Source organism: Coregonus clupeaformis, chromosome 18 (genome assembly GCF_020615455.1).
Source record: "Coregonus clupeaformis isolate EN_2021a chromosome 18, ASM2061545v1, whole genome shotgun sequence".
Lineage (NCBI taxonomy): Eukaryota > Metazoa > Chordata > Actinopteri > Salmoniformes > Salmonidae > Coregonus > Coregonus clupeaformis.
The window spans coordinates 34,940,847-34,966,347 of record NC_059209.1 but is presented as its reverse complement, the minus strand read 5'-3'; the positions used below and the strand labels follow the sequence as shown (position 1 = coordinate 34,966,347).

Sequence of the window (25,501 nt, the reverse complement as noted above, 5' to 3'; positions counted from 1 at the left end):
AGTATTCCACATAGTGAGTTGACACTACCAGAGGCAGGCGTTAGGATCCCCCACAAAATCATCAAAACCAGCTCTGCCCAGTTCAAGCTCAGGCACAGAATATGCTAACTGTCCATTACTCTGCCCAATGATGGAGATTTTTGTTTTAATAATGGACACTATTTGGATAGCATATATTTTTGTTTGAATACAACATAATTATCTTATATTTTCTTTGGCAGGAGATCATCATAGCATGGATCTATGTGGATCTATGTTTGGACTTTTCATCTTAAAGCTAAGTGACAAGTCATTAACTCTTGTGACACCCAATTGTTTTAGTGTAGTGATAGGGCAGAAACCAAAATGTGCTCCCCTTTGGGTCCCCAGACACAGCTCTAAACTGTGTTCTGAATCACAACTTTTACAGTGCCTTGCAAAAGTATTCATCCCCCTTGGCGTTTTTCCTATTTTGTTGCATTACAACCTGTAATTTAAATTGATTTTTACTTGGATTTCATGTAATGGACATACACAAAATAGTCCAAATTGGTGAAGTGAAATGAAAAATTCAAAAAAATACATAACGGAAAAGTGGTGTGTGCATACAGTGGGGAAAAAAAGAATTTAGTCAGCCACCAATTGTGCAAGTTCTCCCACTTAAAAAGATGAGAGAGGCCTGTAATTTTCATTATAGGTATACGTCAACTATGACAGACAAATTGAGAAGAATAAATCCTGAAATTCACATTGTAGGATATTTTATGAATTTATTTGCAAATTATGGTGGAAAATAAGTATTTGGTCACCTACAAACAAGCAAGATTTCTGGCTCTCATAGACCTGTAACTTCTTCTTTAAGAGGCTACTCTGTCCTCCACTCGTTACCTGTATTAATGGCACCTGTTTGAACTTGTTATCAGTATAAAAGACACCTGTCCACAACCTCAAACAGTCACACTCCAAACTCCACTATGGCCAAGACCAAAGAGCTGTCAAAGGACACCAGAAACAAAATTGTAGACCTGCACCAGGCTGGGAAGACTGAATCTGCAATAGGTAAGCAGCTTGGTTTGAAGAAATCAACTGTGGGAGCAATTATTAGGAAATAGAAGACATACAAGACCACTGATAATCTCCCACGATCTGGGGCTCCACGCAAGATCTCACCCCGTGGGGTCAAAATGATCACAAGAACGGTGAGCAAAAATCCCAGAACCACACAGGGGGACCTAGTGAATGACCTGCAGAGAGCTGGGACCAAAGTAACAAAGCCTACCATCAGTAACACACTACGCCGCCAGGGACTCAAATCCTGCAGTGCCAGACGTGTCCCCCTGCTTAAGCCAGTACATGTCCAGGCCCGTCTGAAGTTTGCTAGAGTGCATTTGGATTATCCAGAAGAGGATTGGGAGAATGTTATATGGTCAGATGAAACCAAAATATAACTTTTTGGTAAAACCTCAACTCTTCGTGTTTGGAGGACAAAGAATGCTGAGTTGCATCCAAAGAACACCATACCTACTGTGAAGCATGGGGGTGGAAACATCATGCTTTGGGGCTGTTTTTCTGCAATGGGACCAGGACGACTGATCCGTGTAAAGGAAAGAATGAATGGGGCCATGTATCGTGAGATTTTGAGTGAAAACCTCCTTCCATCAGCAAGGGCATTGAAGATGAAACGTGGCTGGGTCTTTCAGCATGACAAGCATGATCCGAAACACACCGCCCGGGCAACGAAGGAGTGGCTTCGTAAGAAGCATTTCAAGGTCCTGGAGTGGCCTAGCCAGTCTCCAGATCTCAACCCCATAGAAAATCTTTGGAGGGAGTTGAAAGTCCGTGTTTCCCAGCGACAGCCCCAAAACATCACTGCTCTAGAGGAGATCTGCATGGAGGAATGGGCCAAAATACCAGCAACAGTGTGTGAAAACCTTGTGAAGACTTACAGAAAACGTTTGACCTGTGTCTTTGCCAACAAAGGGTATATAACAAAGTATTGAGAAACTTTTGTTATTGACCAAATACTTATTTTCCATCATAATTTGCAAATAAATTCATAAAAAATCCTACAATGTGATTTTCTGGATTTTTTTTCCTCATTTTGTCTGTCATAGTTGATGTGTACCGATGATGAAAATTACAGGCCTCTCTCATCTTTTTAAGTGGGAGAACTTGCACAATTGGTGGCTGACTAAATACTTTTTTTCCCCACTGTATGTATTCACCCCCTTTGCTATGAAGCACCTAAATAAGATCTAATGCAACCAATTACCTTCAGAAGTCACATAATTAGTTCAATAAAGTCCACCTGTGTGCAATCTAAGTGTCACATGATCTGTCACATGATCTCAGTATATAGACACCTGTTCTGAAAGGCCCCAGATTCTGCAACACCACCAAGCAAGCGGCACCATGAAGACCAAGGAGCTCTCCAAACAGGTCAGGGACAAAGTTGTGGAAAAGTACAGATCAGGGTTGGGTTATAAAAAAAATTGCAGAAACTTTGAACATCCCACGGAGCACCATTAAATCCATTATTTAAAAATGGAAAGAATAGGGCACCACAACAAACCTGCCAAGAGAGGGCCGCCCACCAAAACTCACGGACCAGGCAAGGAGGGCATTAATCAGAGAGGCAACAAAGACACCAAAGATAACCCTGAATGAGCTGCAAAGCTCAACAATGGATTTTGGAGTATCTGTCCATAAGACCACTTTAAGCCATGCACTCCACAGAGCTGGGCTTTATGGAAGAGTGGCCAGAAAAAAGCCATTGCTTAAAGAATAAAAAAAGCAAAAACGTTTGGTGTTTGCCAAAAGGCATGTGGGAGACTCCCCAAACATAAAGGTACTCTGGTCAGATAAGACTAAAATTGAGCTTTTTGGCCAACAAGGAAAACGCTATGTCTGGCGCAAATGACAATGACCCTAAGCATACTGTAAAAGCAACACTCGAGTGGTTTAAGGGGAAACATTTAAATGTCTTAGAATGGCCTAGTCAAAGCCCAGACCTCAATCCAATTGAGAATCTGTGGTATGACTTAAAGATTGCTGTACTCCAGCGGAACTCATCCAACTTGAAGAAGCTGGAGCATCACTCTGATCTCATGGTCCTCCCTTTAGACATCAATAAAACAACTGTGTTTCAGTATAATGGTCTCAGTTTGGTTCTTTCATTTAACACCATGAAGTTAAATGAAAAAGTTACTTTTAGCTAGCAGTGTACATTTTCAATGATAACAATATGACTGAATGACTGATCTCTTGCATCTTGTCAGCTCAACTTGACATTCGTAAAGAGACCGTGTACAATTTCAGTAGTAAATAGTGTAAACAAATAGTGCTTTTCACAGTAAATTAACATAATATTCCAGCATTTGACTTTTACAGGTTTTTGACTTAACATTTTAGAATAACAAATAAATGACTTGGTTACAAACAGGGCTCTAAATGAAATGTAAAAAAAAAAAATTGGTAGCGCTGGTACTCCCAACTTAAACATGTTAGGAGCACCAGAAAACAAGATGTTTTCAAATTGATTGAGATTCAGCCTATATTGGGCTTATGTGAATTCTAGAAACTGATATGCAACACTGTAAATACACTCTTAGAAAAAAAGGTGATATCTAGAACCTTACAGGATTCTTCGTCTGTCCCCATAGGAGAACCCTTTTGAAGAACCCTTTTTGGTTGCAGGTAGAACCCTTTTGGATCCAACCTTTTCTGGCCCATGGTGTGAAGTTTGGAAAAGAGACCCTTTCAGACAGATGTTTTAAATCCTTAAACCCTGACTTGGACCACACACCCTCTCCACTGAACAGCAGGCAGGGGAAGCAAAATAGTGATTGCTTTGCGACGCTTGCAGTTAGCCATTGATTCCTTCCAAACTACTGATTGTTGAAGTTGCGATTTCCGACTTGTTGTGTAATGTCTACATCCAATGGCAAATGAGCGGCGATACATTTTATCTATAATTACTATTCATGCGACAAGGATTGAAAAGGATTTGCCAGTAGATTGTCGATGTGATTCATGATGATGACTGCTTGTCTAGCTTGCTAACTAAGGTTGTGAAAGTATGACGTTGACATGATCAGTCCAATCAAAGCTACATTAGATATAACATGATTTTACATTATTTTATCTGTGGCCAATGATCTTGAGCCTTCTTGGACAGGCACTTGTAATGTAAATCTATGGCAGCACCCTAGGGTGCTTCAACTGCCTAGCTCACCCTGTAGATTAGGCGGTGAAGTAGTGTCCCCATGTGTGACAGCTAAGAAGATTACCAACGCCTATGCTCTGAATTTCCGCTGGCTGCCCCTCCACCTCATAAAGCACTGAGCTAGGCTGAAACACCTGTATTTTGGAGCTGAGGATATTTTTTTTTACATTGGTTACAAACTGATATGTGACACAAATTAATGCCAAAATAACATGCAAAACAGGCAAATTAAATAAATAAATATAGATATATAAACACTACCTGTGATTTATTTAGAATTCAAGGCACACTTAACCAGCATGGCTCACACAATATTCTGCAGCGATGTGAAATCCCATCTGGTTTGGGCTTAGTGGGACTATCATTTGTTTTTCAACAGGACAATGACACCAACACACCTCCAGGCTGTGTAAGGGCTGGAGCGATGGAGTGCTGCATTAGATGACCTGTTCTCCACAATCCCCTGACCTCAACCAAATTGAGATGGTTTGAGATGAGTCGGGCGGCAGAGTGAAGGAAAAGCAGCCAACAAGTGCTAAGCATATGTGGGAACTCCTTCTAGACTGTTGGAAAAGCATTCCAGGTGAAGCTGGTTGAGAGAATGCCAAGAATGTGCAAAGCTGTCATCAAGGCAAAGGGTGGCTATTTGAAGAATCTCTAAAATAAAATATATTTTGATTTGTTTAACAGTTTTTTGGTTACTACATGATTCCATATGTGTTATTTCATAGTTTTGATGTCTTCACAATTATTCTACAATGTAGAAAATAGTACAAATAAAGAAAAACCCTTAAATGAGTAGGTGTGTCCAAACTTTTGACTGGTACTGTATATATATATTTTTTAGGGCTAAACAGATGGTGCTCTTCCCTACCTGCCCTGAATGACAGGTTACCATATTATTATATATACCTTAGCATAGAGGTAGTAAGCTAGCACTTTCACTTACCTGGTGAAGCCCTGATAATGTCCTGTCTCTGCTGCTGGTTGTTTGTGATACTTTGTGGTGTCTGAAAATATGTTGCTAATTATGCTGTGAAGATAAGAAGTCCGCTGACGCTGTACTTTGATTATAAAGGTTTATTGTATCCAAAGAGTTTAGCGTCAATTTACAGACATCTGCAGATATCTGGAGAATAACCGCCCAATCTGTTGATATGTTGTTTCTCCCCGTCCTTTGTTCAAAACATGGTATTTATATCCTATGTAACATAATATGGCGTGATTTTAATAGACCAATCCCTGGCCTCCACATATCTCCAAATGTCCTCTATTCCAAGAAGCCTATGTAGTAATGCTTTCCAAATGCTTCAGCAAAGCAGAGTAAAGTTCATCTATTACACCATTTGCAAATGTCAGCAAAATCATAGACCTTCAGACACTACATATTTCCCCCCTTCGAGACTAATTAAGTCTCAAACAAAAAGAATAGGATTATGACAAATAACAATTTTTGTTCTTGAGTAACTTCAGCAATAAACCAAAATGTATGGAGAGTAAACACATGTTAATATAGACACATTTTTGTATGGAGTGTAAATAAATTGTTATGGAGTGTAAGAGCGAAAAACCTGTCTGGCAGCTTTCATTCCAAATATCCATCAGTCAATCAAGACAGGAAAATTCTCTCACGGCCCCTCTGCCCCAGGCGACCACCTAAGTACTCCAGATCAATTTATAAATCTTTATCAATGCATTTTAAGCTATGATGCAATTGAATACACATGAAAACCTCAGCAAACAAAATACAATCAAAAATGTCCACATTCAGGCTGGTCGACCCATCGGACCCTCCTGTGGATTATATCTGTCCCTGCCTAGACCCAATATCCCTAAGCTTCAACGAAATAAACAAAAACATCTGAGGTCCCCACATGTACCCAACAACAGAAAACATAATTATTCAAAAAATTAATACAGAAAGAATATAACACTGGAATGTAGTCCACTACACTTCATCTCCTCAGCAGTGTCGACTTCCAATGAAACGTTGATGATGGAATCTGAACATTTCCACACCTTCCTTGTTCCACTTCCTCCAGTCCATTCATATTGTCCATGTTTGAGTATTTGAATCCCACTCTACACATCCCCATATACTTCTGGAAGAAAAGAAAACACCAACCAGTATCTTTTGCAAAACAACACATGCAAATTAAAACATCAATATCAACAATAATATAAGAATGATATATATATATATATATATATATATGAATCACATTCCATTTCCCCCCTTTGATTCATAAGAAAATACTAAATATCACAATAATATGTAAAGACGTGAAAAATTATCACACAATCAGATATTGAAAATTTCCTAGAGTTACTTCAACCCTAGTTTTCATAACATTTTAGTCTGACTTTTTTTTCCCAATTTTTCCAAAAACCATTTCAATGATTTATCCACAAAACTCCTTCCCATTTTCTGAGGATATTAAATCGGGAAATTCCCACCTGCTTATGACTTCTTTACACAATAACTTTGCAACCGACTGAGCATCTTTTAGCTTAGTTGGACATCTTATGCACCTCTTGGTGTAGGAATGTAACCAAGAATAACAGTCACACCCCTGCAAACATTATTTTTCAGACAGATTGTGCACCTGCCTATGACATAGTCAATCTATTCAAGCAAATATGGTGCCCAAAAACCCTACTCCTTTATAATCTTTCTCCTAATCTCCCCCCTTGCAACATTAGCTAACCCATAGCTTCCTAAATCATCAGACCTAATAGGTCTAGAGGCGCTACTATCAACCCCTCATGGTTTCTCCCAAAACAACAATTGATTGCTACTCTAAGGATTTTTTCATTGTCTTCAAAACACCTGCTTTTGAAAGTCCTTCAATTTGTGGTTCGATCCCTTGGATTGCTTAATCTTTCAATGGATACTGATTCTTCCAAGGAGGTCTGGCTCCTGGTCGAAGTTCAACTTTCACCGGTTGGGCTGATTTCACAAGTCCAATATCGGTACTGTGTTGAGACCACAAACATTCTGGAACTTGTTGCAACATCTCCTCTGTCATAGGGTCTGAATCCATCTTCGCACTGCAAATAGATTCATGTGTCATCCGTACAGCTTGTGGCTCTCCTTGTCCTTGAGCCGAAATCATTATCTTGAGAAATCGCTGATCTTCACTCCTCCAAATTGCCAAATTCTCTTTCATCGGTACGAAAACAGCTTTCTCTGCTTCTGTCATCATTTCTCCTATTTGCTTCTGCTCATAGCCTTCAGAAACCAACAAGGTCACATGTGGCACACTCTTCTCAATCTCAAAATCTTTATCCAGATAATCGTCTGTGTTTATCTTCATAGCTGCTCCTTGTGGTCCTAAAATTATGCAACATGAGCTGAGTTTGGTTGATGACTCAACCATTCCTCTGAGTCCGATTGGGCAGCATTCTTGAAATACTTGAGCGTACAATGAAATTGATATTCTGGAAGCCTCGCATCTGGCATGTTTGTCACAATGAATTTCTCCCATATCTTAGCCTGCTTCAAAAACTCTTCACTGAGATTTCCAATCCAGAATACTGAAGAAGAATCCATCTCTGTCGTCATCAACAATTGGTAAACCTTTTCCTTTGGCACTTCTACCAGACAGCCGTCTGGTGTACATTTTATTGTACAGTTCAATTTACACAATGCATCTCTTCCCAACATTTACATTTTAGTCATTTAGCAGACGCTCTTATCCAGAGCGACTTACAGTTAGTGAATACATTATTTTTTTTTTATACTGGCCCCCCGTGGGAACCGAACCCACAACCCTGGCGTTGCAAACGCCATGCTCTATCAACTGAGCTACATCCCTGCCGGCCATTCCCTCCCCTACCCTGGACGACGCTGGGCCAATTGTGCGCCGCCCATGAGTCTCCCGGTCGCGGCCGGCTGCGACAGAGCCTGGATTCGAACCAGGATCTAGTGGCACAGTTAGCACTGCGATGCAGTGCCTTAGACCACTGCACCACTCAGGAGTGCGATAGGTGTATGTTCTGATACCAGTATGGGTATTGTAATTTTCTGATCCTCAAATCCGATTGTCCTAATTAGTTGATTGGACATAGGGAGATGTGTAGCATCTTCAGGCCGAACACAGGTAAAAGCAGCTCCGCTATCCGCCATCACTTCCAATGGTCGTTTGTTTACTTTCACCTCAATTGTTGGATCTTTTTCCGGTCCTGATGCTACCAGCTGACACCACCCTTTCGGATCTTCTGGGCACCTCTAGAATCCTTGCTCCAGGCCTATAAGGGTTCACCGGTCCTCCAGATGATCTTGACTGGCCCCTGTATCTTCCTCTGAAATTTCCTCTGGTGTTTCCTCCTGGCCCATTACACTCACGGGCAAAGTGACCAACCTGTCCACAATTATAACACACTTCTGAAGATTGCTGGAAGTATGGCTTAAATTTTCCTCCTCTTCCTCTTCCTAAGCCTTCTCGTCCTCTTCCTCTCCAATTCTGTCTCTGTCCAGAAACTGGCTATGATTGTTGATTTGGTGCACACTGATTCTGCATAACCAAAGCTTGTTTCTTCTCCTTCTTATTCTGCACCAGTTGTATTTGATTGAGTTTTCTGAGAGTTTCTTGGTCCTGTTCTTTCTGGTTGTGTTCCTTTTTCCGGTACAGATCCACTTGATGGGCTATATGATCTGTATAGACACCTTTTGTCATGCTTCCAAGTCCAATCACCTCTGCCAGTTTGCTCCTTACTGGTGAGGGCAGTCCCATCTGTAGTTTAGCTCTCAAAATTGACTGCTCAATTTGACTCATATCTGGATCATTTCCGGTAATATTTCTCCACACTTGATGAACTCTTGACACATAGGCTCTCGGATTTTCTTGTTGTCCTAGTGGGTCAATCAGAATGTTGTCAGGATGCACATTTGTTGGAAACGTATCTTTCAGTGCTCTCCACAGCCGATTTCTACTTGGAGCCAACAATTCAGGGTAATTCACTGCAGTCCCCACATATCTATGAAGTCCAGCTCTCTGAAAAATTTCTTCCATACCTGGAATCCCAAGGAGATTAGCCAAAAGTCTCTTAATGTCTCCTATGGCAGACTGTGTTCCCACCGTAATTTCTTCCAACTTTGAAATCCAAGGATATGCTCCATCTTGAAGAGTAGGCAGCTTCTCAAGTATATCTGACATATCGGTATTCTGCAAAGGCTTATACTCCAGGTTCTGTCCTCGAATTATCACTGGCATCATCTTCTTACTTGTGCTCCCTTGTCTTGGCCTCAATGTATACTTCTTCCCCAATTCTTGGGATCCTTTTTTCAGCAGTTTTTTCTTCTGTATCTTTAGCTTCTTGAGTTGTTCTTCCAGTTCTCTTACTTCTTCTAAATTATTCGCTTTATCCAGGCATGATATGCATCGATCTATATCTTGTTCTATTTCTTCTGTGCTAGTCATTGTAGGATAAAATCCTCTTGAATATGAAGCACCTTTAATCTCCAAATCTTCATCGCTGTCTCCATCTTCATTTTCATCAGAACTCGAATCTCTTGTATTCTTCTTCTTCCAACTTCCATCACCCCTTCTTTCCGCTCTGGCCAACCTCTGTCTGATCACAGGGTCATATCCACCCATGATCTCTTCTGAATCACTCTGATCATCATCGTCATCATCTTCAAGTTCCATCCTCCTGAACCTCACTCCACCCTTAGTTTCCAGACATCTCGTTTTCTTCTTACTTTTGTAGTTTGGATTCATCTTTATGGTCGTTTCTGCTTGTCCTCTCTCTATTATTCGTTCATCTTCATCTCTGATGCAATAATCACCCTCCTGAATGATCACTGGAAGCTGAGGATAGATGTCCTTAAACTCTACTTCTTCCTCGTAAGGTGGGGGTCTTTTTGCTGAATCCATATGTGAGAAAGGTGTATTGACTTCTGCCATTAGTTTTTCTGTTACCTTCACCTCTTTTGCCATTTTCTCTATACCTCTGTCTCTTTTATCTTTTCTATCTTTTATCAGTTTTTGTCCTTCATTTTCAAACAGCTTAAGAACACCCAGCTCTCTTTTTTTCTTTTCTTTACATTGTTCCCCTTTTTTCCCCTTCTTTTGATCTGCCTTATACGTGGATACAAGCACTAGCATTATCTTGATGACGTCTGGGTTAAGAGTCCCTTCCACTGGCCATGGTTGTTCAATGTCAGGCCAACGTTTATTCAATTTTCCAGATAACCTTGCAATACCATTAACTAGAGGATTACTATTTTGTACTACATCAACAAGAGTAATTACTTTCATAGTTTTTATGTCCTTTTTCCCCCTTGTAACAACTCTTTTATATTCCTTTATTGTGAATTATTTTATTATTTTAGACTATGTAGCAATTAATTTATTAATTTATTCATCAATTTACTTATTTATTCATTTTATTTTATTTTATTTTACCAAATTATTGATTAGTGGCAATCTTACCACATCCGATCAGGAAAGTAAATGAAAGTAGTCAACTTCAGAGCAATCCAAAAAAGAAAGACCTGTAATCCAGCAACACTACAGCACTCACAAACCAATTGTTTAATAATCACCCAATTACCTTAATTTTACAGAATAATGTCAGTGCTGGATTTCCAACACAACTCTAATCAAAACAACTCATTCACAAAAACCCTAATGTGCAATTATCAATTACATCAATTCATCAGTCTGTTGCCAAGTTCCTGTGAAATGGTCACAACATGAAATATTCTATGCATACACAATGTATCTATTATATCCTGTAAGGGAAAGTAGGTTTTGTGGATAGAACAGTACTGGCCTTAATTTGACTTGATCCGTTGCAGCACACCCTGTCGCTTGATGTACTCGTCAGCACCTCCCCTCTCTCTCTCTCTGTCTCCTCCTTCTCGTCTCTCACATGACAGAAGAACAAAGGAAACAGACAACAATTTAGTAATTTATGCATACCTATGTTCACATTGGCGCTAAGAAATAAGCAAACAGCTTAACTCAGGAATATTATAAATAGCGCAATAACATTTAATTTAATTTATTTATTTAATTATTATTTTATTTTTTTAATCCGTCAACATATCTCTCATTTATCAATTCAATATCTCAATCAAATAGTTTTATAGTTAAACAACAGCTGATTTAACAAACAGAATACTTTAATCGTATGTAAGTCTCCCCCTCCCTCTCTGTCTGCTCTGAGACTGCGTCTCCCAGCAGCTCTGTGCAGGCAGGGGAGTGGCATATTTGCTCTACGTAACTCTAAACTCATAAAATCCCACGCATGCGTAGTTCATTCACCAATGCGATTTCAGAGTGAAAGGAAATATCCCAAGCTAAACAACAGAAAGCAGACAGAGCAGCTGTCCCTCCATTTCCAACATAGACAAACAGTAACACTTAACAAAACTCACAAACCAACACAGAACATAGAACACAACTCCTACTTCGAAGTTTCTTATCTTCACTTATTCTAATCTGCAGATTTATAGTTATTTGCTCATGATATTCTAATACTTAGTAAACGTTCTCTTTTTATAGAGACTCATACGATTTTTAACCTTAACGTCCTTCCAGGGGGCTCATATTTAGTTAACAATTATTAACATTCTCACCAATGGAGACTCATAAGATTTTTTAACCTTAACCTACATATTTCCTTATGAAAACAAAAATCCCTGTTCTCAACCAAAACATATATATGTATATATCTATAACATAAATCTTATCCTAACATGAGTCGACACACAGTTTAAACACAACAGAGACGTCTTTATTTTATTATTTTTCTCTCTTCCTCTCACACACACACAATTCAAGAGGACTGCATCCGTTCATACAATACACTAAGCATGCTACCGTCACTCCTTATTTCTCATTGTTCCTTCCTAAATTTGTGCTACCTCGAGTTGCAGATATTCAAATGAGAGGTTACTTCGAACATATACTTCGTCAACTATATTCCGAGAGGTAACGTGCAATTGAATGTATCTTCCACAAGATCACAGTTCCCAGAACTGAACAGAACTGACCCGAAAGTCAACCTAATGACTCTTCTAAGATTTATGGCCCATCTTAATGATCGCCTCGTTTGAGGGCTTCCTTAAAATCAGCGACGTCCTAAAAGTATACTTTTTCCTTATTTCCTGGCCTTATTCCTTCATGCTTTTCCTGGACACTCCTTTTATTTTATTCAAGCCAAAATATCGGTGTGCCCAGTGTTAATAATTTCTATAAACACTCCCCCCTGTTGTAAACAAATTTAGAAAATGTAGAACGGATTCTCATCACACAGCAAATAACAGCAAAGCGCACACACAAGTCCTTTGACGGTACGTCTCTTCAACGCACACACATACACAAGCACACGAACCGACCAGCGCCCAAAGCTGTGAGAAATCTCACCTTATCTGCCGGCGTCTTGAGCGGGAGTCACTTCGTTGCCCATGAATGGAATGCTGAGAAAAGACGCAATACGTCCCAAATGTTCCTCGTCGCCATTCTGTGGTGTCTGAAAATATGTTGCTAATTATGCTGTGATGATAAGAAGTCCGCTGACGCTGTACTTTGATTATAAAGGTTTATTGTATCCAAAGAGTTTAGCGTCAATTTACAGACATCTGCAGATATCTGGAGAATAACCGCCCAATCTGTTGATATGTTGTTTCTCCCCGTCCTTTGTTCAAAACATGGTATTTATATCATATGTAACATAATATGGTGTGATTTTAATAGACCAATCCCTGGCCTCCATATATCTCCATATATCACATTTGCATAGCAAGCTTGGCTATCTTGATGAATAAAAATGCATTTGCTAGCTAGCTCTGCACTACTAACCCACAAGTAAAAAAAAAATGTTTTTTACCTACAAGTATATGAAGGGTGAGCATTGATTTTTGTTTCCTCGATCACACCTACAGCATCATTGCGCAAAATGGTACACAGCATCATCTGGATATGTGTGCAACAAACTTCTGTACCAAAACGCAAACCACTGTTTGTGTGATCGAGGCGTAACACTGTCCGCGGGACATTGTGGGATTGTTTTCGAAGTTACAGCTGATTTGGAGAACAATATTATGGTATTATAAACATTTATTTAAGAGTTCGTAATTTGGGATTGTTTTCTTGGGGACTCCAAGTTACTTTTATATGCGTTTCTGGCCTTGAGAAGTAGCTGCTACATGCCCTTTAACGATGTTGATGCACGAGTAGTTTTAGAACGACCCACGACATGGTTTATGAACGTAAAATGCGATCCTGGCGCACCGCCATAGGAAGATAAAAATGTTGCGCCGGTAATATTTGTCAGATCTTTTGAACTGGTTGGGCTAGAAGCAAGCCGTTTACGCTGTAGTAATGGTGCAACCATGACGCTAACCAATCTGCACTCACTTGTTTCTTTAGGGCACTCTGAAACAACAGTACAGTGAAGCCTTAATATTACAACAATTGTTATCCAGGAGATTTTTTTTCCATAGTCGCACAGTGCTCCCAAAATAAAACTCTTTGTCACACAGTTAAATATTTTGTTGCATATGGGAACAAATTGGTCAAACATCAGAGCCCTGGTTACACATTAGTTTCTAGAGCACACCAAATGAAGAGTGTGTCTCTTTTGGTTGAGGGTCTTCACTGAGAACAGACATTTACATTTTAGCAGATGCCCTTATCAAGCGCGACTTACAGGAACAATTAGGGTTAAGTGCCTTGCTCAAAGGCACATCAACAGAATGTTCAGTCGGGTTGGAGATTCAAACCAGCGATCTTTCAGTTACTGGCCCAACTCTCTTAACCACTAGGCTACCTGCCGCCCAACAGACCACCTGTGGTTCACCATTGCCTCTGATTTGGGACGCAGCCTCTGTGTTGTGGGAATATGTTGAGGGTGTATTGGGGATTCACAGGTCTTTATAAACAACGAAGGGGCATAAGAAAAACCGACAGACTCTTCTCCAATCTCTACAGACCCTGAGACAGACTCTTCTCCAATCTCTACAGATCCAGAGACAGATTCTTCTCCAATCTCTACAGACCCCGAGACAGACTCTTCTCCAATCTCTACAGACCCCGAGACAGACTCTTCTCCAATCTCTACAGACCCCGAGACAGACTCTTCTCCAATCTCTACAGACCCCTAGGCAGACTCTTCTCCAATCTCTACAGACCCCGAGACAGACTCTTCTCCAATCTCTACAGACCCCTAGGCAGACTCTTCTCCAATCTCTACAGACCCCGAGACAGACTCTTCTCCAATCTCTACAGACCCCAAGACAGACTCTTCTCCAATCTCTACAGCACTGGTAAGAATTACTCCATCTTTATATATTTTTAACAAGTCGGCAGGTAGCTTAGTGGTTAAGAGCGTTGTGCCAGTGTCACGGTTTACTAAGCCAGAACCCAGAAGCAGACCAGGACAAGGTGAGTTGAAACGAAGGTGAGTATTTATTTAACAGATTCCAAAAAAACGATGTAGAATAATCCAGGGGACAGAGCGGACGGCGGAGATGAGTTGGTGGAGGTGCAGTGGTAGATCCAAGAATGGCTCGGCAGCCGCCGACAACCAGGCAGGGGTTGGGTGAAGGTTCCGGGAGATTGATGTTCATGGCTAACGATCCGGCAGGGAATGGATGTTAGGCCAGAGCCTAAGAAGGGTGATGATCAGGACCAGGTGTGCAGATTGCTGATGGGATGCAGGTGCGGAAATCAAGAGAGCTCCCCGGAGCGTTCCAGAACCCTCGGGAAACTGGAGATCACGAGCGGAAAAACTAGTCCACAGACAGGACCCGACTCAGACTGCCGGGATCGTTACAGTACCCCCCTCCGGGAAACGCCACCGGGCGGACTCCCGAGCGCCAGGATGGAGGCGGTAGAAGTCACGGATGAGGTCCGCATCTAGGATCTGTCGCCGCGGAATCCAACTCCTCTCTTCAGGACCATACCCCTCCCAGTCCACGAGATACTGGAAACCCCGGCCCCGCCGTCTGGAATCCATATGCGTCGCACCGTGTAGGCAGGACCACCTCCGATCATCCGAGGAGGAGGAGGAGGAGGCGGAGGAGGCAACAGAGGACTGAGGAAAACAGGCTTGAGGCAGGAGACATGAAAGGTGGGATGGACTCTGAGCGTCCTCGGGAGTTTGAGTCGAACTGCCACCGGATTGATCACCTTCTCCACCACAAACGGACCAATGAACTTCGGTAACAACTTCCTAGACTCAGTCCGTAAAGGAAGATCCCGTGTGGCCAACCAGACCCTATCTCCGATGGTGTAGGTGGGAGCGGGGATCCGGCGACGATTCGCCTGGAGCTGATACCGGTCCGAAACTCTAAGGAGTGCCTTTCTGGCCCGATGCCAGGTCCGGTGGCAACGACGAATATGGGCCTGAACAGAAGGCACTGAGAGCTCCTTCTCCTGAGAAGGGAACAAGGGAGGTTGGTAGCCATACAGGCACTGGAAGGGAGACATCCCAGTGGCAGATGTAGGGAGAGTATTGTGGGCATACTCAACCCAAGGCAACTGAGAGACCCAGGAGGTGGGGTTGGAAGAGGCCAGGCAGCGTAGCGTGGATTCCATCTTCTGGTTGGCTCTCTCCGCCTGACCATTAGATTGGGGGTGAAAACCAGATGTGAGACTGACTGTAGCTCCAATGGCCAAACAGAAGGACTTCCAGACAGCAGAGGTAAACTGAGGGCCACGGTCGGAAACGATATCACTGGGCAACCCGTGGACCCTGAAAACCTCCCTAACCAGGATCTCGGACGTCTCCGAGGCAGAGGGAAGCTTGGCAATTGGCACAAAGTGGGCGAACTTGCTGAATCTGTCCACGATAGTCAGAACGACCGTGTTCCCCTCAGAAGCGGGCAACCCAGTGACAAAGTCCAGGGCCAGATGCGACCATGGTCGCCGGGGAATAGGAAGGGGGTGAAGTAGTCCAGAGCTGGGCCGATTGGTACCCTTATTCTGCGCACACACTGGACAGGCAGCAACATAACCCCGAGTATCCTCGGCCATGGCAGGCCACCAAAAACGTCTGCGAAGAAACGCCATCGTCCGGGCCACGCCAGGGTGACAAGCCATCTTGCTGGCGTGGGACCATTTGAGGACCGCAGGACGAACCGACTCAGGCACAAACAACCGACCGGGTGGACCGTTACCGGGACCGGGCTGCGTCCGAAGAGCCGCCATCACCTCCTCCTCAATCTTCCACCTAACAGCTCCCACGACGCAGTTCCGGGGGAGAATTGTCTCGGTCTTGGACCCACTCTCCTCCGTCTTGGAGAACATCCGAGACAAGGCGTCCGCCTTGCCGTTCTTAGATCCAGGTCGGAACGTCAGGGAAAAAATTGAATCGTCCGAAAAACAACGACCACCTGGCCTGACGGGAGTTGAGACGTCTAGCCGATTGCACGTAAGCAAGATTCTTGTGGTCAGTCCAGACAATAAACGGTTGCTCCGCCCCCTCCAACCAGTGGCGCCACTCCTCCAAGGCAAGTTTCACCGCGAGAAGCTCCCGGTTACCCACATCGTAATTCCTCTCCGCAGGCGAAAGGCGAGCGAGTAGTAGGCGCAGGGATGGAGTTTACTGTCCGTGGAGCATCGCTGCGACAGGATGGCGCCAACTCCCACATCAGACGCGTCCACTTCAACGACGAACTGACGGGCCGTGTCCGGTTGAGAGAGAATCGGTGCGTTGGTGAATCGCCTCTTCAAATCCAGAAACGCTCGATCCGCCTCCGGGTTCCACTTGAAGCTCCTGATACTGGAAGTCAAGGCCGTTAACGGAGCGGCCACACGGCTGTAATCCCGGATGAATCTGCGGTAGAAATTCGCAAACCCCAAAAATCTCTGGAGCTGCAATCTCGTGCCGGGCTGGGCCCATTCCAGGACCGCTCTAACCTTCTCCTGGTCCATCCTAATCTCTCCCCTGGAGATGATGTACCCGAGAAAGGATGTCGTGTGGGCGTGAAACTCGCACTTCTCGGCCTTCACGAACAGGCGATTCTCCAACAATCGCTGCAGAACCTGCCGGACATGCTGGACGTGGTCGGAAGGTTCCTTCGAGAAGATCAGAATGTCATCCAGGTAAACAAACACAAAGAGACCGATCATATCTCTCAGGACGTCGTTCACCATACTCTGGAATACCGCTGGAGCATTGGTCAGTCCAAACGGCATCACCTGATACTCGAAGTGACCCATCGGTGTATTGAAACCCGTCAACCACTCGTCTCCCTCTCTGATCCGGACCATGTGATACGCATTGCGTAGGTCTAGCTTGGTGAACACCGTAGCACCCTGTAAGGAGTCGAAGGCAGAACTCATCAAGGGCAGGGGATACTTGTTCTTGACCGTGATGTCATTCAACCCCCGATAATCAATACACGGTCGAAGAGAGCCATCCTTCTTACCCACAAAGAAGAATCCTGCCCCCAGGGGTGATGACGAGGGACGAACGAGACCAGCAGCTAGGGACTCCTTGATGTAGGTCTCCAAAGCCTCACGTTCAGGGCGGGAGATACTGTATAACCTTCCCTTGGGGTAGACAGCTCCAGGGAACAGGTTGATGGCACAATCATATGGTCGGTGGGGAGGGAGTGACAGAGCCTTCTGCTTACTGAACACTTCCCCCAAATCGTGATATGTCTCGGGAACCAGGGACAAATCTGGGGTTTAGCCTCAATCACCTGACTGGGAACCGAATGGGGACAGGCAGTCTTGAGACAGTTAGCATGACAATCAAGGCTCCAACTCGTTACCTTGCCCGTCACCCAATCGAACGTGGGATTGTGTTCCTTCAGCCAGGGGTATCCAAGGACCAGAGGAACATGGGAAGACGGCAGAATGAAGAATGAAATCATCTCCGAATGATTCCCCGACAACAGCATCTTAACCGGTTCAGTCCTCATCGTGATACGTGCCAGACTACTGCCGTTCAGAGTGGTCGCTTCAATGGCTTCCGGCAATTGCTCCTTGGAAAGCCCCAGCTGTTCCACCAACTCGGCATCAAGAAAGCTTCCATCGGCACCTGAATCGATAAAAGCGTTAATCGCTAAGCTCTGATTCCTGTTCACAAGGGTAGCCGGGAAACGGGGTCTGACAGAGGTACTGAGAGGTTGAAACTGGCTCGCTAAAAGTCCTCCCAACTTTAGCGAGCCGGGCAGTTTGACGACCGCCGGGAACAAGTGGAGATGTAATGTCCCGAGCTACCACAGTAGAGGCAGCAGTTGGTCTTACGTCTATGTTGACGCTCCTCCTTGGTTAACTCGTGCCGCCCCACTTGCATGGGTTCAGAATCGGGAGAGAGGACCTCTCCACTAATCCTTTGTGGTGGAGAATGATCGACGTGTTCTGGTCCACCACCCGACCCGACTGGGAACTGAGAAGCTGATCGATTGGACGGACCCCATTGCTTCTCCCTCCTTCGCTCTCGGACTCGATTATCCACCCGAATAGACAAGGCTACCAAGCTGTCCAGGTCACTAGGCTCCGGATAGGAGATCAACTCATCCTTGAGCTGCTCCGACAGACCCTGGTAAAAGGCCGCTTGCAGAGACTCCTCATTCCACCCACTCTCCACAGCCAACGTCTTGAACTCGATCACGAAGTCGGCCACGCTGCGAGTTCCTTGGTGAAGCGAAAACAGGCGCCTAGCTGCGTCCCTCCCTCGGACGGAATGGTCGAAGAGCTTCCTCATCTCGGCCGTGAACCCCCTGGTATGAAGCCATGTAGGGGTCTTGTCGTTCCCAAACGGCTGAAGCCCACTCCAGCGCTCGACCACGCAGCAACTCAATCACAAAGGCTATCCTAGCCTTGTCTGTGGCATAAGAGTAGGGCTGTAGATCGAACACTAACCCACACTGCATAAGGAAAGAACGGCATCTTCCCAGCTCCCCCTCATATTTATCCGGCGTCGGAACCTTGGGCTCACGGAAGGACACAGCTCCAGACGCGGCAGGCGAGATGGGTGAAACCGGTAGTGGATCCTCCACCGGAAACTTGCGCTGGTTCTGGACCTCCGTCAGGCCGGTAGAAAGGTTCCGAACTGCCAACGCGATCTCCTGTAGCTCCGTGCTATGATGGCCCAACATCTTCTCCTGATGGGTAATGGCATGGCGAACAGAGTCCAGGTCCGCTGGGTTCATTACTGGGCGGATCGTTCTGTCACGGTTTACTAAGCCAGAACCCAGAAGCAGACCAGGACAAGGTGAGTTGAAACGAAGGTGAGTATTTATTTAACAGATTCCAAAAAACGATGTAGAATAATCCAGGGGACAGAGCGGACGGCGGAGATGAGTTGGTGGAGGTGCAGTGGTAGATCCAAGAATGGCTCGGCAGCCGCCGACAACCAGGCAGGGGTTGGGTGAAGGTTCCGGGAGATTGATGTTCATGGCTAACGATCCGGCAGGGAATGGATGTTAGGCCAGAGCCTAAGAAGGGTGATGATCAGGACCAGGTGTGCAGATTGCTGATGGGATGCAGGTGCGGAAATCAAGAGAGCTCCCCGGAGCGTTCCAGAACCCTCGGGAAACTGGAGATCACGAGCGGAAAAACTAGTCCACAGACAGGACCCGACTCAGACTGCCGGGATCGTTACAGCCAGTAACCGAAAGGTTGCTGGGTCTAATCCCTGAGCCGACTAGGTGAAAAATCTGTCGATGTGCTCTTAAGCAAGGCACTTAACCCTAATTGCTCCTGTAAGTCGCTCTGGATAAGAGCGTCTGCTAAATGACGTAAATGTAAGTCCTGAATAAGAGTGTACTTTATAATGTATTGTATTTTTCACGAGTTTAAGGATCAGACAAATAGTTTAAAGTGTTGCAAACAAGCGTGGAGGATGATTGACAGTGAGTTGCAGCTGGTGGTGGTAATGGCTAGAAGGGATACATTTTTTTCCTAACCTTAACCTAATTCTCCTAACCTGCTATGTTAATTCTCCTAACCTGCTGCGTAAGTTCTCTTAACCTGCTAAGAAAAGTCAAATCTGACATTAATTTGACAAAAGCTGGATCCCTTCTAGCCATGACTGTTCTGAAAGAGCTGCAAAATCTGTACCCCTACAAATCAGCTGGGCTAGACAATCTGGACCCTTTCTTTCTAAAACTAGCCGCCGAAATTGTTGCAACCCCTATTACTAGTCTGTTCAACCTCTCTTTCGTAACGTCTGAGATCCCCAGAGATTGGAAAGCTGCCGCGGTCATCCCCCTCTTCAAAGGGGGTGACACTCTAGATCCAAACTGTTACAGACCTATATCCATCCTGCCCTGCCTTTTCGAAAGTATTTGAAAGCCAAGTTAACAAACAGATCACCGACCATTTCGAATCCCACCGTACCTTCTCCGCTATGCAATCCGGTTTCCGAGCTGGTCATGGGTGCACTTCAGCCACGCTCAAGGTCCTAAACGATATTATAACCACGATCGATAATAGACAGTACTGTGCAGCCGTCTTCATCGACCTGGCCAAGGCTTTCGACTCTGTCAACCACCGCATTCTTATTGGCAGACTAAATAGCCTTGGTTTCTCAACTGACTGCCTCGCCTGGTTCACCAACTACTTCTCAGATAGAGTTCAGTGTGTCAAATCGGAGGGCCTGTTGTCTGGACCTATGGCAGTCTCTATGGGGGTGCCACAGGGTTCAATTTTTGGGCCGACTCTTTTCTCCGTGTATATCAATGATGTCGCTCTTGCTGCTGGTGACTCTCAGATCCACCTCTACGCAGACGACACCATTTTGTGTACATCTGGCCCTTCATTGGACACTGTGTTAACAAACCTCCAAACGAGCTTCAATGCCATACAACACTCCTTCAGTAGCCTCCAACTGCTCTTAAACACTAGTAAAACTAAATGCATGCTCTTCAATCGAACGCTGCTGGCACCCGCCCACCCGACTAGAATCACCATTCTCGACGGGTCTGACCTAGAGTATGTGGACAACTACAAATACCTAGGTGTCTGGTTAGACTGTAAACTCTCCTTCCAGACTCACATTAAGAATCTCCAATCCAAAGTTAAATCTAGAATTGGCTTCCTATTTCGCAACAAAGCCTCCTTCACTCATGCTGCCAAACATGCCCTCGTAAAACTGACTATCCTACCGATCCTTGACTTCGGCGATGTCATTTACAAAATAGCCTCCAACACTCTACTCAGCAAATTGGATGTAGTCTATCACAGTGCCATCCGTTTTGTCTCCAAAGCCCCATACACTACCCACCACTGTGACCTGTACGCTCTTGTTGGCTGGTCCTCACTACATGTTCGTCGTCAAACCCACTGGCTCCAGGCCATCTATAAATCACTGCTAGGCAAATCCCTGCCTTATCTTAGCTCATTGGTCACCATAGCAGCACCCACCCGTAGTCTGCGCTCCAGCAGGTATATCTCACTGGTCATTCCCAAAGCCAACACCTCCTTTGGCCGCCATTCCTTCCAGTTCTCTGCTGCCAATGACTGGAACGAATTGCAAAAATCTCTGAAGCTGGAGACTCTTATCTCCCTCACTAACTTTAAGCATCAGTTGTTAGAGCACCTTACCGATCACTGTACCTGTACACAGCCAATCTGAAATTAGCCCACCCAACTACCTCACCCCTATATTGTTATTTATTTTGCTATTTTGCACCCCAGTATCTCTATTTGCACATAATCTCTTGCACATCTAGCATTCCAGTGTTAATACTAATTGTAATTATTTTGCACTATAGCCTATTTATTGCCTTACCTCCATAACTTGCTACATTTGCACACACTGTATATATATTTTCTGTTGTATTTCTTTTTTGACTTTATGTTTTTTTTACCCCATATGTAACTCTGTGTTGTTGTTTTTATCGCACTACTATGCTTTATCTTGGCCAGGTCGCAGTTGAAAATGAGAACTTGTTCTCAACTGGCTTACCTGGTTAAATAAAGGTGAAATAAAATAAATAAAAATAAAAAATGACCCTGGTGCTTGTTGCTAGGGAGATGCGTTAAAGACAACTAGTCAGTGTTGCATTCAAGTCTGGTCCTCTCTCACCATGAAACAATTCTACAGTATACTAACGTAAAGTGAAGTGCTTTCTATAGAATATTGTACTGTAGTATACAATACATCACACTGTAGTACCCTGTGACCATGTATAGTACTTACTATACTACTTACTGTATAGTGCTTACTATACTATACTTACTGTATAGTACTTACTATACTATACTTACTGTATAGTGCTTACTATACTATACTTACTGTATAGTACTTACTATACTTACTGTAGTACCCTGTGACCATGTGTAGTACTTACTATACTATACTTACTGTATAGTACTTACTATACTATACTTACTGTATAGTGCTTACTATACTATACTTACTGTATAGTACTTACTATACTATACTTACTGTATAGTGCTTACTATACTATACTTACTGTATAGTACTTACTATACTTACTGTATAGTACTTACTATACTATACTTACTGTATAGTACTTACTATACTTACTGTAGTACCCTGTGACCATGTGTAGTACTTACTATACTATACTTACTGTATAGTACTTACTATACTATACTTACTGTATAGTACTTACTATACTATACTTACTGTATAGTACTTACTATACTTACAGTATAGTACTTACTATACTATACTTACTGTATAGTACTTACTATACTTACTGTATAGTATTTACTATACTATACTTACTGAATAGTACTTACTATACTTACTGTAGTACCCTGTGACCATGTGTAGTACTTACTATACTATACTTACTGTATAGTACTTACTATACTATACTTACTGTATAGTACTTACTATACTATACTTACTGTATAGTGCTTACTATACTATACTTACTGTATAGTACTTACTATACTTACTGTAGTACCCTGTGACCATGTGTAGTACTTACTATACTATAATTACTGTATAGTACTTACTATACTATACTTACTGTATAGTACTTACTATACTATACTTACTGTATAGTACTTACTATACTTACTGTATAGTACTTACTATACTATACTTACTATATAGTACTTACTATACTTACTGTATAGTACTTACTATACTATACTTACTGTATAGTACTTACTATACTTACTGTAGTACCCTGTGACCATGTGTAGTACTTACTATACTATAATTACTGTATAGTACTTACTATACTATACTTACTGTATAGTACTTACTATACTATACTTACTGTATAGTACTTACTATACTATACTTACTGTATAGTACTTACTATACTATACGTACTGTATAGTACTTACTATACTATACTTACTGTACAGTACTTACTATACTATACTTACTGTATAGTACTTGCTATACTTACTGTATAGTACTTACTTACTTACTGTAGTACCCTGTGACCATGTATAGTATCTACTCTAGTATTTTGCAGTGTACTGTAGTATAGTACACTACACACCAGAGCTGGCCGATATGGACAAAAAGTAATATCGCGATAAATGCAACGATAAAAAATACTTTCCATTAGCGGCATTAGGGATTTTTTTCTCCAGTGCCAAGTAAGACAACTGAGATGGTATGGCCTATGATTAAAAAAGTAAGCTATTTCATCTGACATATCCAGGGATTGCATAATTGATATTTTGAAGTGCAACTAGTCAAAATAGGATCCAGAACGATCAGATTTATTTTTGTCTCTTCAGAGATTAATTTGCTGACATCGTTGTACCTAGGACTATTGGTCTAGGCTATATAATTCACCACCTGAGGAAGTGGGAACCCAAAACACTAGATTGATAACTCTGAATATGATATTGTTGCTAGATAGCAATGTAGGCTAAATGATTCATCTATCAGTAAATGTAATGTCCTACAAAACTTTCCAGTGCTAGGCCTTGGCTACTTGATGTAGGCCTATTCACTGCAAATGGCGTGCGCAGCTCAGCTAGTTGTGCTATGAACTCAATATTTAGAGGTGAGAAATAAGTTGTATACTCACAAAAAGCTATGACTCTCCTCTGTAACTAGAACAACAGTAGTTGCTTTGAAATTGCATTTTTCAGCAACAGTCATATGCTTTGCTTATCAAAATGCATCTCTCCCTCTCCTCACAGTGGGGAAGGGGAGGGAGAGTGGCTCGCTCATATAGCAGCCTACAGCGAAACAGGGACAGGCTCATACTTTCATAGCAGGAGTCAACATAATGGATAGGCTATTACTGTTGACCAAATAATGGTTTTAGACCAATATGGTAATTACGTTTTAATTTTGAAATTGGAAATTGCATTTGAGACTGTTTCTGTCTTTACAATTACTTAATTTATTGTATAGGAAGTTTGTATATAGAAATGTCATTATTATTATTATTATTATTATTATTATTATTGTGATATCAAGCCCTGCTCAGATAATCCCTACCATTGTGTCGCTGAGTTGTCGTAGTGCTGCTGCAAATGTACATTATCCCTGTGTTGGAAGTCATAATGTAAGTAACCAAATGTATTTTCCTCTAACTTCCCTGAATGCCTCTGTCAGTCGAACAGATATTGTAAGCAGTAATCATGCGCCAATGAACCTGAGTTATTCTGTTAGCACTGAGGTGGTTTGCCCTGGTAGGAAGCCCACTGTTTGCAGTTCACTCTTGTGTCTACCTCTGAAAAGCCTCCCAGTAAATCAATAAAAACAATCATTAACATATGTAGCCTGACGACAAGGTTCATGAAATTGATAACATTTATATACTGACTATCTCTGAAACGGACTTAGATTATACCTTTGATGATCAAGTAGTAGCAATACATGGTTACAACATCATCAGAAAAGACAGGAATGCCAATGGGGGTGGTGTTGCTGTTTACATTCAGAGTCATATTCCTGTAAAGCTTAGAGAGGATCTCAGGTCAAATGCTGTTGAAATAATATGGCTACAGGTTCATCTGCCTCACCTAAAGCCTATTTTTGTGGGAAGTTGCTATTGACCACCAAGTGCTAACAGTCAGTATCTGGATAATATATGTGAAATGCTTGATAATGTATGTGATATCAACAGAGATATATTTTCTGGGTGACCTACATATTAACTAGCTTTAATCAAGTTGTCCACTCAAGAAAATGCTTCAAACTGAAACCAAATCAAATCAAATCAAAATGTATTTGCCACATGCGCCGAATACAGCAGGTGTAGACATTACAGTGAAATGCTTACTTACAAGCCCTTAACCAACAATGCAGTTTTTTAAAAGAAAAATGTAAAAGAAAAAAGTGTTAATTAAAGAAAAATAGAAAATAAAAGCAAATAGCTAAAGAGCAGCAGTAAAATAAAATAGCAGTAGGGAGGCTATATACAGGGGG

At 42.8% G+C, this 25,501-nt stretch overlaps 1 long non-coding RNA gene across 1 annotated transcript; it reads right to left on the bottom strand.

The window, feature by feature from the left end:
* Window positions 1-10,940: 10,940 nt before the first annotated feature.
* Window positions 10,941-24,747, bottom strand: LOC123493104. Its single transcript, XR_006661983.1, has 3 exons — window positions 24,569-24,747; window positions 12,583-12,688; window positions 10,941-11,078 (listed from the first exon to the last, which is right to left on the bottom strand). It is a non-coding gene; the product is annotated as an uncharacterized LOC123493104 (long non-coding RNA).
* Between the last annotated feature and the right edge of the window lie 754 nt (window positions 24,748-25,501).